Source organism: Phalacrocorax carbo, chromosome Z (genome assembly GCF_963921805.1).
Source record: "Phalacrocorax carbo chromosome Z, bPhaCar2.1, whole genome shotgun sequence".
Classification (NCBI taxonomy): domain Eukaryota; kingdom Metazoa; phylum Chordata; class Aves; order Suliformes; family Phalacrocoracidae; genus Phalacrocorax; species Phalacrocorax carbo.
In genome coordinates this window covers 9694328-9710825 of record NC_087548.1, presented here as the reverse complement: position 1 = coordinate 9710825, position 16498 = coordinate 9694328, and the positions used below count along the sequence as shown (strand labels likewise).

The 16498-nt window shown below is 37.5% G+C and overlaps 1 long non-coding RNA gene across 1 annotated transcript in view; it reads right to left on the bottom strand.

The window, feature by feature from the left end:
* Positions 1-6542: 6542 nt before the first annotated feature.
* Positions 6543-16498, bottom strand: part of LOC135310573 (uncharacterized) — an 18969-nt gene continuing 9013 nt past the window's right edge. Inside the window, exon 4 of the long non-coding RNA XR_010370663.1 lies at positions 6543-7191. This is a non-coding gene — a long non-coding RNA (uncharacterized LOC135310573). The remainder of the gene's footprint in view (positions 7192-16498) is intronic.

The window sequence follows — 16498 nt, the reverse complement described above, 5'->3', positions numbered from 1 at the left end:
CTGTAGAAATAGAAGAAATAATTTGTGCACAATAGCATATATTAGACATTCACTAAATTGTTATCAACAGGACTAAACAATCAAGAAATTTCATGCACTTTGTTTTGTTCCATTTCCATATAACTCCTGAGAGTTTTTATTAGACTGTTTTTATTTTTTGTATCTGCATTATATTTTCTTTCAGATGTTTTTGGCTTGGCTTGAAGTGTCACATTCATCAGCCTGTGGACTTATCTGATTGTCTTTTAGACTAAATTCCTCTATTTAATTAACAGTGCACATAGAGAAAAAGAAAAGATACTATCAGCTGTACTGTGTGTTCCACTTCCAAACATTGGCTCAACTTTCCCTCCAGAAATAAGATGTTTAAGGCAAGAATACAAGAAGCAAAGACATACAGACTGATATATCTTTTGATATGTTCTTGTAGTTTCTCACTATCAATGCGTAGAGCCCTCATGAACCACTTGTCATGAGACCACAGTCAATGATGGGACCTAGCATCCATAAGATTGTCCAATCTACTTCTGATTTAAAATTTACAATTTTGGATGTACCATTAAATTTTGACAGTGAGTTTCACAATAAAATATCTTGTCTGAGAAAGCTTTTTGTGATACCTGATTATTCTGGGTGCCTTTTTTTGTTTTTCATGTGGGGAATGATCTTCCTGATTTCAGCTTCTTTATCATTGAATCAATGGTATTGAATGAATGAATGGTAAAGAACAAGTATATGCCCTTCCATCTGTCCACTCTGTTGCCTGAAGATTCCCACATGGTTTCACGTCTCCTCATCTGAAAAATCCTACCAGGCATCCTATCATCCTCATCTCCTATTTTTATAGTTTCTCCAGCTCTTCTAAAAGTGACTTATAACAAATGCACTTTCTTGGTGATAGCAATGAAAGTATCCTTAATTGGCAATCATGGTTTAGCAATTGTGACTTGTAGACAAGGACTTAAAAATGCTCCAAGTGCGGCATTCACATCCTAGTCTGTCACACTCTGATCTTCCAGTTGTGAGCAAATCAGTCATGTCTGCAACTCTTTTTTTTTTTCCTACACATAGTTAGATTTTGTTTTTTCAGGAAGAAGTTTGAGACTTTGAAATCAGGCCATAAGGTCACCTTGTATAGACTTAATCTGGATACGCAATCAGAAATTACAACTTTCAGTTCAATGGGGTCTGATAGAAAGACAATGATATATATTTCCATGTATAGTAGAGTAACTGCTCATTATTGCCGAAAGTTAGTTAGACCATTCTGGGTATTGGGTTGGTCAAATAATTTTGTTCCTGTCTATATCCAGGTCACTTTATTATAAGGTCAAAAAAATTATTTCAGTGAAGAATAACCTATGCCAGTTGTCCACCTCTCTTGCAAGTAAAAAGTCTGAAACACATATGTATGCAGTTCCTTTAGCTTTTTTCTTTCCCTTTAAGTCCATTTCTGCCCTACCTACTTTAAAGCAAGCAGAGCAAAAGATCCAGAGAGTGTACTCAAGGATTTTTTCAGGACACTTAAAGGCAGTCTCCTTTGGCTAATTTGCAAAAACAGTTTTTGATTTAAAATAGAAGGATGGCATATCCCTCCCTGGGAGAAAACTTGCATCCACTAATGTTCCTCCAGAAGTGAGTTATGAGAAGAAGCCTCAGATGGATTAGAGATGAAGGTTAAATTCCAAGGCACTAATTTGTTGAAAAGGTGAAGGTAGCTATCTAAAGAAAAAAAAAAATTGACACACCAGGTCTGCAATATCTTTCCTCCTCACTGAATATTGTTGGGTAACTTACAGAACTCAAGAAGAAAAAATGTCATACAGTAAAACAAAGTTGTTTCCCTTATAAAATGTTGGTGCAGAATTAAGGTAAAGGCAAACATGTATCTTTTTGACTTGTTAAGTTCTTTCTACATGAAATATCAAGTTTAATTTAATAACTTAAAAAGATTAATAATAGAAAGATACCTTTCACTTTTAAAAGCCAGACAACTTCTTTTGGCTATTTTATCATTCCTTTGCCTCTTTAACATTTCTCACAGACTCAATGGCCCAGTTTCTAGTGTAAATCAACATAGTTCCAATTATGTCAACTATGCTAAGCAGATAATATTGGCCTAGTATTCTAGTCATAAGTGTACATGAGGTCAAACTTACTTGGGAGCTGAAAGTCAACGGGCAAAATGCTGACAGAAGACAGAGAGGATGTGGCTGGGTAAGGCAGAGTGAACAAGGCCTCCGTGCCCATCCATGAACTTTAATGCCCCATTCTTAAAACTTATTCCTTTCCAGATACAGTTATTTAAACCTTATTCTGATGCATATATGAATGTCTTGGCAGCAACAGGAATAATGAGCATTCAAACCTGAAGAACATTTTTTTTTAACTGCTTCACAAAAAGGACACCTCTGCCAGTAAAATAGTAGTAAGCTATCTCTGCCCATAAGATATCTGCCTGAACTTAATCAAATATATGTTAAATTGTCTAAGTCTGAACTAGAACCTTTCAACTCTTTTTAAAGTCAACAGGGAGACAGAGGTGCCTGCATAACAGCTGAGGCACACTGTTGGAAATTCTGGTCCCAGAATTTGGTCTGAAGCTCTCCTCGCTTTTTTCTCAGTCTCCTCGAAACTTCTTTACCATCTCTTCTTTCCTATCTTGCCTAAAGAGGATTTGTTTGTGGTTAGTTTGTTATTTTCTTGTGCTTGGTGCATCCTCTTTCTTCTTTCCTTCCATGTTGCAGAATCACCCACTAAGATTCCAGAGACAAAACACTCCCCTGCCATTTCCTTGTGGTGTTTTGCCACCAAAACTGCAGTCTTCTGAATTGTAGGGAAAGGTGCTCAAATGAAGGGATCAAGTCTTCTGCTGTGCGTCAGTCTCTTAAAAAGACTAAGTATGTACTTTCAGAATGATATTAACAACAGATATGTGGTTTCCCATGTCCAGTCAAAACACACTGTTTGTTCTGGGTCCTTATTCTAGGGGCACTGGCATGGCTCCCCAAAGCAGGGGAAATTTCTGAAGAACCCAAACACCATGACTGGAATCTGGGGAGATAATGAACCAGTTTGGTCCATCAATATTTAGACATCCACTAAATCATATTAACAGAAACACTGCAGCTTAAATGCTTTTCAAGTCTGCAAAACTCCTGAAATAGAGTCACAGGTAAGGAAGTATCTGAAAATAGAGGAGTTCAAATGCTAATTTTAAAAGTAACTTGGACAACTTAACTATCACACTGCTATGTAACCTTAACTTCTTTAACTGCCAAAATTACTTTTAAAAATATGTTTGGACTCCCTAATTTTTTTAAATTTGGGTAGTTATGCAGCTTATCAGCCTTTCAGGCAACGTCTTAGAGCAGTGGAATTAAAACAGCAACATTGATTAGCTCTTTGTTTAGACCTGCACCACTAGGGTCAACCTCTGTTTCAGAGTAAGTCTACAACCTGCTTATGACCTGAGTAAAATCTCATGTATAGAGACATCGTAAGCCTATATCAATCAATTATATATATGTTTTTCCATATTTGAGGCAGTTTTGCCTGAAAGCTTGGTGTATATAAGAGGGATGGATACATTTGTAGGCTCAGACCAATAATTAAGTCACCAAAATTTAACAAGTGAACACACGTATCTCTACTTATGTAAGTAATGAAAATGTTTTAAGATAACTGTCATTATGACTCATCGTTACAGACTCATAATGTGCACATTGAACACAACCAAATCTCAGTTGATGATTGGTTGATGAACTGCAGGGACTTGACTGTGTTTACACCTTGAGAATGGCAGATGTATCCATCAAGGCAAGGTTTCTATGCAAATACAAAAGCAGCAGCATCAGAGAACAAGATCTGATCAGAAACTATTAGTGGTCCTTAATTCAGTTAGAGGTGTAATAATGTTAAAAATGTAGACCATGGTACCAGTGAAAACCTTGCTAAGGAGGTTAAAAAAAGAGAAAAAAACTCTTTGTTTTCCTTTCTCACATCCCCATCCCCACCATTCCTTTTCAGCCAAATATTACAATATACTTAATGTAACAGAAGGGTTTAACTAATACAAAAGCAGAATATTAGTGCTGTGCTATTCTGATTTCAGGCTTTCAGTTATGATAAAAAAATAAAGGATGCAAAAGTTTTCAGTAAGCAGAAGTCTCAGGTTCTAATACATACTTAGGCTTATTGATTACATTGTTTTATGTGATAATAAAAGTACAAACATACGCACACACCTTTTGCAAATAAGAAAAATCATTTGTCTTGGGCTATCTCTTTCTTTGTGCTTTCACAGTAATTCAAAAGTCATAATAGATAATGGGAAAACAAAGTGTTTGCATTTCATGAATGACCTTGGAAAAGTTGCCAGATTTCTCTGTACTGCAGTTCTAGCATTGGGTAGGAAACATTCTCCTGCAGTAAACACATGTGAGATCCTACAGTTCTTGGTGGGATGAAAAATAAAAGACTTTATTAATTTTACTTCAGTTTTAACTATTACAAAGTGGTTAAATAGATATATTATTGTGAGCATACATATATTTTATTTAAAAAAAAAAATATACTCAATGAGTTTTGCCCAGGTCAAAAAACTATTTACTTTCTATTTCTAATTCCACCATGTATATGAAAGTTACATCTAATATAGATATACCACATATAGGTACTTCAGTTTTTTAATGAAAAATTAATATAAGCAGACTCTTTTATGTTAAAAAATTTAATTTCAATATCTGAGTGTGTTTTGGTGATAAGTCCAGAAATTATTTTTGAGAGGAGGTTTTGATCTACTCCATACCTATAAAAGGATTGAATTTTAGCTGTATGTTCTTTTTTGTAGTTTGTCCATGTGAGCTTTGATACTTCAAAGAAGTAAGTATGTATTCCTTTTTTGACTTTTAAGCAAATCTTCTGCAACATTTGGAGATCAGTGTGGTATTTGTCACCATATTGATGGACATTATATACTATTTAAAGGCCAAAGTTTAAAAGATAATGATATTTTTTAAAAAAAGTTATTTGCATGAGAAATCAGGCAATCTTAGATATCGATCATATTGTGGCTATAATAAGGGAAATTTAACCCAAAATGTTGCCAGTAACCTTAGCTGAGATCCTGACTCTTAACCTCCATCCTGAGATACCTACTCTTACACAGCCTTGAGCAGGATGGTTGGGTGGATCATGGTTTAGACATTGCCACTGTCCATCCAATCTGCCTCAGTGGGGATCTCTTCTTGTTCTTGACATAACTGATGAGGGAATTTCACTCTTTTCATCCCACTCAGAGGTGCAGGCACTTTCCCCAAAGCCTTATGACTATAACTGTCTGCCCTCAATGTGTTGTATTCGTACACCAGATGTTGGATCCACCAGAGGGTCAAAGGATAGATAGGCTGACTGCTCTGGTGATGTAATCCAGGCTTCTACTATTACTTTCCACAGAAGGAAGGGAGATACATTTTCTCACAACTCAGACTTGAATGCAGGTGAAATGAGAGTTATGATACCTAAGTTATGGTCCAGTTAGTGTACCTCATGGTCTGCAAGGTGCTCCTGCATCTGTCTAATGCAATGCAGATCTATCTAGGATGGAGCCACATTCAACCTCCTTCTCTCACCCCAGCCAGTCTTCGCTTATCCTAGTGTAGCCTGAGCCCAGCACCTTTTATACACCTCTAGTTATGACTTATGGACTTCTGCAGGAGAGTGAAGCACTGGAATGTCTTAAGGCGAGTGACATTTTCTATTTGTGGGGATATTTTATTTTATTTTATTTTATTTTATTATAAAACAGCTTAATCAATGAACTCAAGCAGGTAGTAGAATCTGAGACTTCTATTTATGGGAAAACTTTTGAGATTTATTTTGGCCATTTGTAAGAAGCGCCAACATCTTAGCTCTGAAGAAGAAAGAAATGGAAAATGACCTGATGTGCTTGTTTTGGTGTGTGATAAGTCAAAATTTCCTTTCCTTTCTAGGGGCTTTACAAAGCAAAAATGTGACAGGATTGTCCTATTTACGATGTCTGTTGTGCATCTGTGTAAAAATAAATAGATTATTCCATATGAATTCCAAATAAAATATATGGCTAAAGTAAATTTTACTTATGGATATTGATTGTATTGACTGAAACCTCCTCCTTACAAATTCCCTTGTTTGTATAACAGAAATGTTATCACTTGGCTGAAAAAAAGATGTGTATAATGAATTTCAGCATTGCATATTTTACTTAACAGTGAACTGAAAAGCTTTTATTCTTCAGAGATTTGTGTTTTGATTCCCTATAAGATGGGGGGTATTCTTTGTCTTTGCAGATTGTCTCTACAATCTTGCCTGCATTTTTGCACTCAGATAAACTGCAATATGAAAGGCAGAACAATTGTTGAAGCCTGTTCCTGTTCCTCAGACATCTGCAGAGACTGTATTTCTGATTTCATCTATACCTAAGCTAGCAAAGAAAACCTCTTCCACCCCTGCCCCCCCCCCCCCCCCCCCCCCCCCCGTTTTTTGTTTGTTTGTTTGTTGTTGAGAATTTTGGTAAATAATGATTGTCTTATGCTGATTAAGCACATCTGTATTTGTTAATAATCATATGGAAGGACAAAATGAAGTGAAAAAGAAACTAAACCTCAAAATACATTAGTCCGTGTTCTCATGTGAGTAAAGTTAAATTACTCCCATATTGCTCGGCTAAAGTGATGGCATATTGTTTATTTTTTAATTCATGCTACAGTCACCTTTCTTTATCACATACAGTGTTATATATCTCCTCACAGGAGAGCTTCATTACAAGCACAATCATAAGAGAGTGACAACCACTTAAAATCTTCAGCACCTGCAAGGCTGCCTCTCTTCCTCTCGGTTGACTCACAGAGTTCCTAACTCAGATCCTTAGGTAGTCAAACGAAGACAAGTGGAATGAATTTGGACCAGTGTTCCCAGCAAATATTCAGGGAGAGGCTGTTAGTCCAGAAAACATATCCCTGGTCATAAGAGAGTGAGAAGCAGCAGAAGAAACATTGGATAGATTATGTGAGGTTCAACATCAGCTAGCAGATTATGCTCAGTAGGTGCAACATTAGTAGTAATAGGGCAACAGGTACAACATCTGGTTCACCACAAGGCTCTGCAAGAAGTCAGTTTCTAGAAGAGTTAGTTTACGTAGACGTGGGGACTCTGTGTAGAACATGGGAAAAAGGAAAACAAAATAAATCATCTAACATAACACTTCAAAGTCAATTTCATTTAGTAGAAGTTAATATGTGCCGACGATGATTAAATAAGTTGTGCCTGCTGTCAGTAGAGATGAGAGTTGAGGTGGTTTGGGGGCTTTAATGTAAAAGTTTTAATCTGGTTTATTTATGATTCTCCAGTTTTTAACTTCTAGGTTTAAAAGGGAAGTTTTAGGAATAACAATGACTGAACTGTAACATATCATTTTATTGTTACAAAGGTTCAAACTTAACTTTCTTGTCAAGCTACCTTTTTGTCTGCCGTTACAGTATGCAATAGCTCCCAAAGTTCAGAACCCCTCTGTCTCTCATTGTGCCGTAAATATACAGAGTACAAAACTTTTTCATATTTTATGGTCTACAGAGATGACAGGCAGAGGATGCAAAGGACTGACTGGCTCTACGCTGTAGCTGATGAGTGGGTGTAGGAGCACTTTTACACACAAAACACTAACATCTCCCAATCACGTGGCAGACTCATAATCTGCAGGCTGCATACCTAAGCAGGCATGAGTGGGGCACAATTGCTGAACTAACTCAAGCGTGTAAATTTGCATATATTTCAGTTCTCTCTGAGGCCATACAAATATATATGTATAAATGTATGTGCACATGCATATAAATGGCATTCTCTATGGCAAGTTCACTTTGTCTTGAGGAGCTTGTCTTCAGAAAATAGTTATGGAGATCTATTTTTCATCCTGCTGCATACTGGAAGTGTAAAGCACCAGAGAAGTAATTGAGTTCTTCAGGATCAAGAATCTTTGGCAGAATCAGCAAAGTAAATCCAGATCTCTTCAGTCACATTTTTTTGTTGCCACAAAATGAATTGTTTTACCTTTGCACACATAGGTTTTGTTACAATGATGACGGTTTTAATACTTGAAACTCCAGATTTGACACCTAAATGTTTCAAAAGGCCTGTCTAGACAGTTCATTCTTATGCCACAGGTGTACCTAATAATTCTATGCCTTAGTTTACTGATCTGCAAAATGGGAATAAGTTAAATTTGATCCTAACTCCAGGAAAAATATCTGTTAACTGCATTGACTGTATAAAAACTTAAGGATTTGGCCCTGTTCTGACAGTCAGTAAGCTCCAGTGCAAATGTTCTACATGTGCTATTTGACCTCTACAGTTGAGGATTTAAAACTTTAATTATAGGAACGAGAAGATGAGAACAGATTCTGAGTTAGCTACTTTTTTTGAATAGATATTCAGACTCCAGGGGGAATAGTGATTTGCAGGCTCATTGAGGGAGAAAAAGGATGTCCTTTCTTTCCTAGGTGTACGGGGGGAGGAACAAAAGGGGGCCTTGATACTGTTCCATTAAAATAAATCACTTCTCAATCCAGGCGAGAATTTGTATCAGAATATTTGATAATCGAAACTTTACCAACAAGAGCAAATCAGAGAGGACATTTGATTACACAGGGCCAGATCCTGCTAAGCCTCCCTCAGAGGTGTTTTACTGAATTCAGGAGCAGATCAGTATGCAGAAAGTTACCTGGATAAGGCTGTTAGACAGCAGAGTCTGTGAAAGAGAGAACTGTGTCGCTTCTTTGTTCTGGGGAGAGTTGGCAGCGGACAAATTACAGAAGTACTAATCATACAGCCCGACCTCCAACTACCATTGAAATCAGTGAAAAACATTTTCCTTTGACTCCAGCATGGACAAGACAGGATAGTTAGGGTTAATTAATTAATTACTTTGCAGGAAATACTTTGAAATCCTCTGATGTGGAGATTCTATATAATGGCAAAGTGGCACTGAAATCCAGAGAGGTGTTTACAGAGCTGTCATTCATCAATAGCAGAAAACAGTCATTAAAGTTTAGTAAATCTCCTCATTTCATTCCATTAGGGTAGAGAGATATTTTCAGGGTTTAAATTCTCTAATCAACAACAGAAGCACTAGTTTGGAAACAGGGAAAGGAATGGAACTAGCAAAAATTTGGTCAATGGGTTAGTCTAGAAGCAAAATGTGACATAAATATGTTGAAACAGTCAAATACTTTCCTGAGACATTCTCTTAAAAAGGCTGTGTGCGTATCTTTACCTTATTGGTAGGATATTTATTTCTGGAATTTAATCACAGAATCATTAATGTTGGAAAAGACCTCTAGAATCACCAAGTCCAACCATCAACACAACACCACCATGCCCCTTAAAACATTTCCCAAAGTGCCAAGTCCATGTTTTTTCGACACCCCAGGGACAGTGACTCCACCACCTCTCTGGGCAGCCCGTTCCAATGCCTGACCACTCTTTCAATTTTTCCTATTATCCAGACTAAACCTTCCCTGGCACAACCTGAGGACATTTCCTCTCATCCTATCAGTAGTAACTTGGGAGAAGAGACCAACTCCCCTCACTACAGCCTCCTTTCAGGTAGTGGTAGAGAGCGCAATAAGGTCTCCCCTGAGCCTGTTCTTCTCCAGACTAAACAACCCCAGTTCCCTCAGCTGCTCCTCACTAGTATTTATGTTTTATTTGTGCATTTTGCAATGTTACATATTTGTGTTTATGTGCACATCAATGTACTTATAGATATTCTCACAGCTTTACTTTCTGTGTCATTTTCAGTTCCTTAGAAATTACCACAAAGCACGCCTAAAAATAAACTCATAAGCCTGAATACATATATATATATATTTAAAGGACATAAAGAAAGTTAAAGTTCTTGCCCCAAATAATTATTAGCAGTAACAAATGGCCTGTCTGCATTCTCTTTCAGCTGTAGATTACAGTACCTCTTATAAGCAGTCATTTAGTTTTGTAACACCCTGACAACGTGGTACAATATTACCGTTCCCATTTTATAGATGAGAAGAACCAAGGCAGAACAATTAAACAAGTCACCCAAAGTTATACAAGGTCTGGGGCAGAGCCAGGAATAGAATCAAAGTCTCTTGAGTCCCTGACCTTCATATTAAACACAAGATCATCCTCCCTCTGTTTCTAGTTAGAGCATTCAACTCACCCCATCTGGTGTGCATGTGTAATTTGTACCGGAGGGGTAATTCATCCCTAGAGGAGGGCAGGCGGGGCTTGCAAGGGGTGTCAGCTGTGAGCTCAAGATTTGCATAGCCTGAACATTCATCGAAACGAGAGTTTCTCCCAAGGAGCATCTCTAGTAAACACATAAAAAGGGTCAATGCAAAATTCTGTTTAGACGTCTTCAAGCTTTTAGAGGGTGATTTTCCTCAACTATTTTCTTCTGATTGTAAAGCTAAAATGAAGTGAGTAACCTCAGGCTTCATTTACTACCTTGAAACTGTCATTTGGTGTTTGGGACAGGTGATCATTTAACGTCGTCTTCTTAACCCTGCAGGGGACAGGCTGTTGATGGTGAGTGTGTGCTGATAGAACCAATCCTTTACATGGTCTTCACATGCTTAATTAGCCACTGCAAAATGAATGCCTCTCAGCTATCAGTGTCATCGTTGGAGCTCAGTAACATTCCTTCCAAAGAAGTACTGAAGATTGGAGGGAAATAATTGCAATAACAGTTAGAAGAACCTTAAATTTGATATATGTGTGTGCATGCACTTACACATCTATACACAAAAATGTACATATTGTCTGGAAATTATATAAAATTTCCCACTTCATGTTTTAAGACTACCTCTCTGGAAACTGAGGAATTATTTGTTAATTAATTGACAGATTAATTGATTATTGTTTCTTTTCATGGCACCAATTAGGACACAAAACTGATCTAATGTGGTAGATTGTCCTGGGAAGATTCCCAGCCAGATGGCTCAAATCCAGGAGCTTCAAATTAGGATAAGAATCCTGACTTTTTGATGCTTATCTAAAATGAAGTACTAAACTTTTTCAGATTCATCCAGGGCTAAAAATCAAAAACAGTCATTGGCAGAAAGTGGACCTGTCCACTGGGAATTTGAAACATTTCAGATTCTGCATTTTTAAAATATTAGTCACAAAAAGAAGGGACTAATTCTGCTCTCTCATCAGATTGCTGTATGAAAGTGGGTAGAGAATCAGGCTCAGTATCTGTGCTTAGAGCAAAAAGCAAGATAATTTTATTTGTTCTTTGGCATTACAACAAGCAAAATGTCACTCACTTAAGCCTATAAGTTTTACAGTAATATTGGGCCATTTCCTGCTCAGGTTGAAGTCAATGAGTGTTTTCCACATGACTTCAGTAGTCAATAGGCTCATATTTGCTTTAATATTTTTCTTTCCTAGGGGAGAAAACCACTTCTGGTGACTTCCCCTAGGGGGTCTAATCAAACAAACAATTATTGACAATGTGCTTTCCCGAGTTCGGGCCTTAGCAGCACAGACCAGGAGGTGAGAGTGGCCAGAGGGCAGAGGAGTCTCCTCTCGCCTGTGTGGAGCTGCCAAGTCCTTGCCTCTCTTGCAAGCCTGTGATACTGTCCACTTGATTCAGGTGTGTGGCGAGAAGACAAAATAATCCTTCAGCCTCCTTTAATATCTTCAGCTTGTTATTCCATCCCTGACCAAGATCACCTGTAAAAGGGTCATCTTGGAGACATAATACTCTTGGGAGTCAGTGCCTAAACAGGTGGAGATTGTACATTTGCCCCTTTCTCGTCCCCATTCCCAGCTTGATAACTGTGCAGAGACATCTGCAGTAACCCCTGCTCCAGCACAGATTTCTTCAGAGGAGATGGAGCTACTCACATGAGTAAAGCTGAGCTGGATTGGGCCCAAATTTAGTATTAAATCCTGGCAGTTCCAGAACTGTAGCTTTAACAAGGCTTATTTGAGATGAAGGCACATTTTTCAGTGCTCATAACAGCAGCAAGATTCTTATTATACAACATTTAAAAGCAATAATTTCTGCAGATTTAACCTCATAGATTTTCTAATACAATAAAATTAAATTTAAAAAACCCTGAATGCAGCAGATATAACCCCTTCATGTGCAATTAGCAAATTTTAAATAGAAACTTTAATATTAACATTATTCTTTATGCCTCAATGAGTGGAATATTATTTAAATTGATATGACATAAGAGGATATAAATAATTCCTAAGTGTAGATCTAAACTAGAATTTCAGACCATATTGAAATGGCAAAACATTATCAATTCCCTATTTCCCAATGTGTCATTCATTACAAGCCTGATGACACATTTTTTTAAAGAGATTAAATTAGCATTAGAGTCCTGATAAACATTATAAATAAATACAAAAAGCTATTCTGAAAATCCAGTGTAACATAAAATAAATGCCTACGCTCCACTAAATTTCATCTTCTTTCTGGTAGTTGAAAAAGTGTTGCAAGCAGACACATAAGTTGAGAGTGAACTGCTGCTCTCTTCACTGCAATGAAAATATAAACATATTAAAACTTGGAAATGTAATTTAATTAAGGACAATTCTTTATTCCAGATAAACCTATAGTTCACAATGGGGAGAATTACGATTGACATTTTTACTAAGGAAAATGAATGAAAAAGTTCTCTGTGCTGCTTTGTACAAGTTAGATAAAACAGTTGTTTTCTCTTCCACAAGGTATAAGAGTAAACCTATAAAATCATGACAATCTATGACCAAAAAGAGACCTATGATCCTCATATATTTTTTATCAAAGCAGTAAGGTTAGCCCAAAAAGATCAAATGTATTGCAGTCTAAATAGTTATTTTTTGTTGACTACTTTTCTTCACAATTTCAGGGTTGGTTTGGGGGGTTTTGTGGGCTTTTTTTTTTTGGTTGAATGGTTGCTTTTGTTTTTTGGCTAGGTAATTCATCAAGAAATATACAGCTAACGAATGTTATTTTTTTGTGCGTGTGATGGCATCACATCCAGGAGGTACCAGACCTGCGTCTTTCTTATGCAAAGTCACTTCAGGCTACAAGTCTCTTAGATCATTTGAGGTGAGTAGTTTAGGGTATAAATCCAGCAATCCTTTGCCAAAATTCCCTGTAAAGTCAGTAGAATTTGACCTTTGCAAAGTGATATTTGATTGCTGTTTCTTATTAAACAGATAGGAAGCAAACTATGAGGATCAGGCATTACCTAAAACTTGCTTTCTTCAAAATGCTTAATAAGGAAGTTTATCTGAGTGAGGAAAACAATATCTTTCCTAAAGGTTCTCCCTCTATCTCCCACAATGGTCTTCAGAAAGCCAGAAAACATTTCCCTTCCCAAGGCTATCAGGGCAGAATAATTAACACATGGTACAGTTCAAGATTGCTTTATATCTACAACTACAAAATACACACAGCCTAATATCCTCTCTGACACATGAATCTCACTTTCCACATACCCTCAATTCAAGGTTATAGTTTTGCCCATTTCATTTTTAAGGTTATGTTACAACCCAGTCTCCAGTTTGATATTATTTTTTAGTGAAAAATCCACTTTCCAAAATTCTTTAAAACCTGAATCACCTGAAATAGGCCACAGCCAGGTCACAATATGAGAAGAAGAGTGAAGAAGTGCTCTCAACAGATCATGCCTTGCCAATGATGCTGAATGATATGTTGTTTTGACATGATGGACAGCTTGAGTATGTGCTTCACCCCTGTGACAGTCAGTAAGACCAGGCATGCACATAGGTGCTTATATGCCTAATAATTACATTGCAAATTACTTGTGCCTTAAACTCTTCATGAAATTATAAATGCCTGTAATTCTATGACCTTGCCATGATAAATTCTTACAAGCTCCATAGCCAAGTTTTCACCAAGAGTAAATCGCCAGCATGCTAAAGAAGTTGATAGAGCTATACTGAATGGACAGTTAGTGTCTCTTATAATCTGCAAGTCAAAATCATGAAAAATAAAAATAAATAAATGCCAAAAGGAATAGGCAGGTTAACACTGTATTTGGAAGATTAACAGAAAGAAGAACATCCCATGGGAGAGAGAGAGGAGGGGGGAAGGATGGAGGGAAAACGGCCCAGGACTGGGAGTCCTGAGAACCCAGACTTCCTTCTGGCAGTTCTTACTTAACTACAAGGGCTAAACACCAAAAAAACCAAAACACACTTGTCTCAGTTTAGTTTCTCTGTAAGTTAAATCATCATTCAAAGATACTTTAGTATTCACATTCCATAGGTTGAAGTAGGGAGAGAACTTTCTGCCTCAGGTGTTCATAGAAGAATAATCCATCTTCAGTTACAAAGCTTCATAAGAAGGCAGGCACTTCACAGTACCAAGGAAAAAATATTTTTATTTTCTAATAAATATCAAAACTTGCAGGCTTCCCAATCCCTCTGTCAAAATAGAGCTGTTCTGAATAGAGCACTTCTCAGTACTACCACTAGTTTTTGAAGTTTCTGTGGCAAGTGAATAATGGATAAAATAACAAAAATATCCTAGAACCAACATGAACTCTGTTCTTTCTGCAGCTAAGAGTAGAATGGCAAATAAGGGGAAGTGCTTCCAGACACACAAGCTAATCAACCGTACACTCTGAAGCATAAGATTTGATTAACCTTAGTGTGTGCAGGTACAAAAGCTGCTCTGAAGGTAACTATTTTTCTTTTCTTCTTCTTTCCTTTGAAGTGATAGAGACAGGTTTTCCGTCTAGCTCTGGTCACTATTTCCTATTCTGTATGATCAAGCATATAGTCCTTGTAATGACATCCACTATGCACATAACTCTTTGAAAGCATAAAATAACTCACCAAACCAGTCCAGCCCCGTTAAAGACAGGCACAGTTCTTCCTGTTGACCAGGGTGAAACTAGGAAAATGAGCATTAGGGATTCTAAAATACATATTGCAGCCAAAGGCTAGCCCCATATTATATTTTACATTATACATACCTCAAATATCAGGAAATCCATGAGCTGAACTATTAGATGTCTGAAAGAAGGCAATGGAAATGTGTTTGGCCTCATACAGTGCTTGAAAAACTGAGACACAAGTCCCTCTTGACTGTAACCATGATCACACCGAAATACACCAGCAATTCAGTGAGCTGCCCACGCTATTAACAGATCAGCAAAAAATGAATATGGTGAAACAAAAATGGCTCCAAATTCCTATCTACCATTCCTCCTTTCCCTGGTTTAGAAACAGCATTGCTCAAAACTGTGCCAGACCAAAAAGCCAGCAGCACTGTCCTTCAGCTGTGCTGAAGCAGGAAGGTTAGCTTTGTTTTTGCTCCAAGGCTGGAGTAACACAACCGGCCATGTTTGGTTATGCACTTTAATGGTTAGACTTTGTCCTAAAGAAAGAAATCCAGGCTTCTGTGGATTTTCCTCCCCTGGTCTTAAGGGATTCTGATACTTGGCTTCTGTTTTACTGAATGGATAAGACTAAGTGATTATTTTGTAAAATACTGAAATGTAAATACTTAGGCACAGTTGGTCACTCAGATTTCCTGAATAATCACCCCCATGAAGGGAACAAACACAGCTCTACACAAAAAGCATTCAAGGGAAAAGCCATCAGAAAAGGTCTATCATTTTCAACATCATGCAAATTAGCTTCTTAGCTCTGTAGAGAGGAAGCTGAACCAGCCCTGCAGTCTGTGGGAGAAGAATAATACTCCTAAATCCTGAACAATACCTCCCTGTGATATTGGCTGGACTGGTATATCCAGTTTAGAATTCAAAAAAATGTCAGAGGAAATAGATGGGAATGTTATCTAAAAAAGCTTCTAGGCTGGTAGAGACAGCAGGTCAAGTTGTTTTGGGGAAAATCTGTAATATTGGCTACACACACTTCTGTGCTTAGTACATTTTACTATGAAAGCGAGCACCCCTGTAATGAAGAGCTAGCAGCTTATTTTACACGATGGGACACATACGTTGAAATGGATTAGCTGTTTTGTCAGAGTGCTCTGAAAAACTTTTGGAATACATGATGGTGCAAACAAATGAGCATTTCCACACGCTTTCCTTTGTTTAGGATCTTTTTTCATGATTCATACAGCTCACTTTTGCCCACTGGGATGTGTTTTCTCTTGGAGCCAGCATTGCATCTGGCGTGTCTCCTGTTGGCTTAGTCCACAGCACTGCACCAGCTTCTTTTTCTCTTTTAGTACATGGAACTCTTTTCTTACTGCCTTGTTTCAGGGTCTCTGTGTGTCCCTTATTCTCCACTCTCACATCTCATTTGTTTCCTCATTTTTCCCTCTGAAGCAGGGATGCTCTGTGCTGCTACTAAGGTGACTTCAAATCTTTGTTCCTCATTCCTAGTTTTCCTTCTTGTCCTTTACTTCTTCCAGGGAAAAAGTACATATCAGCCATTTCACTTTTCACCTCCCTGGGGAGGGCAGATATTTCTCTCTGCCAAG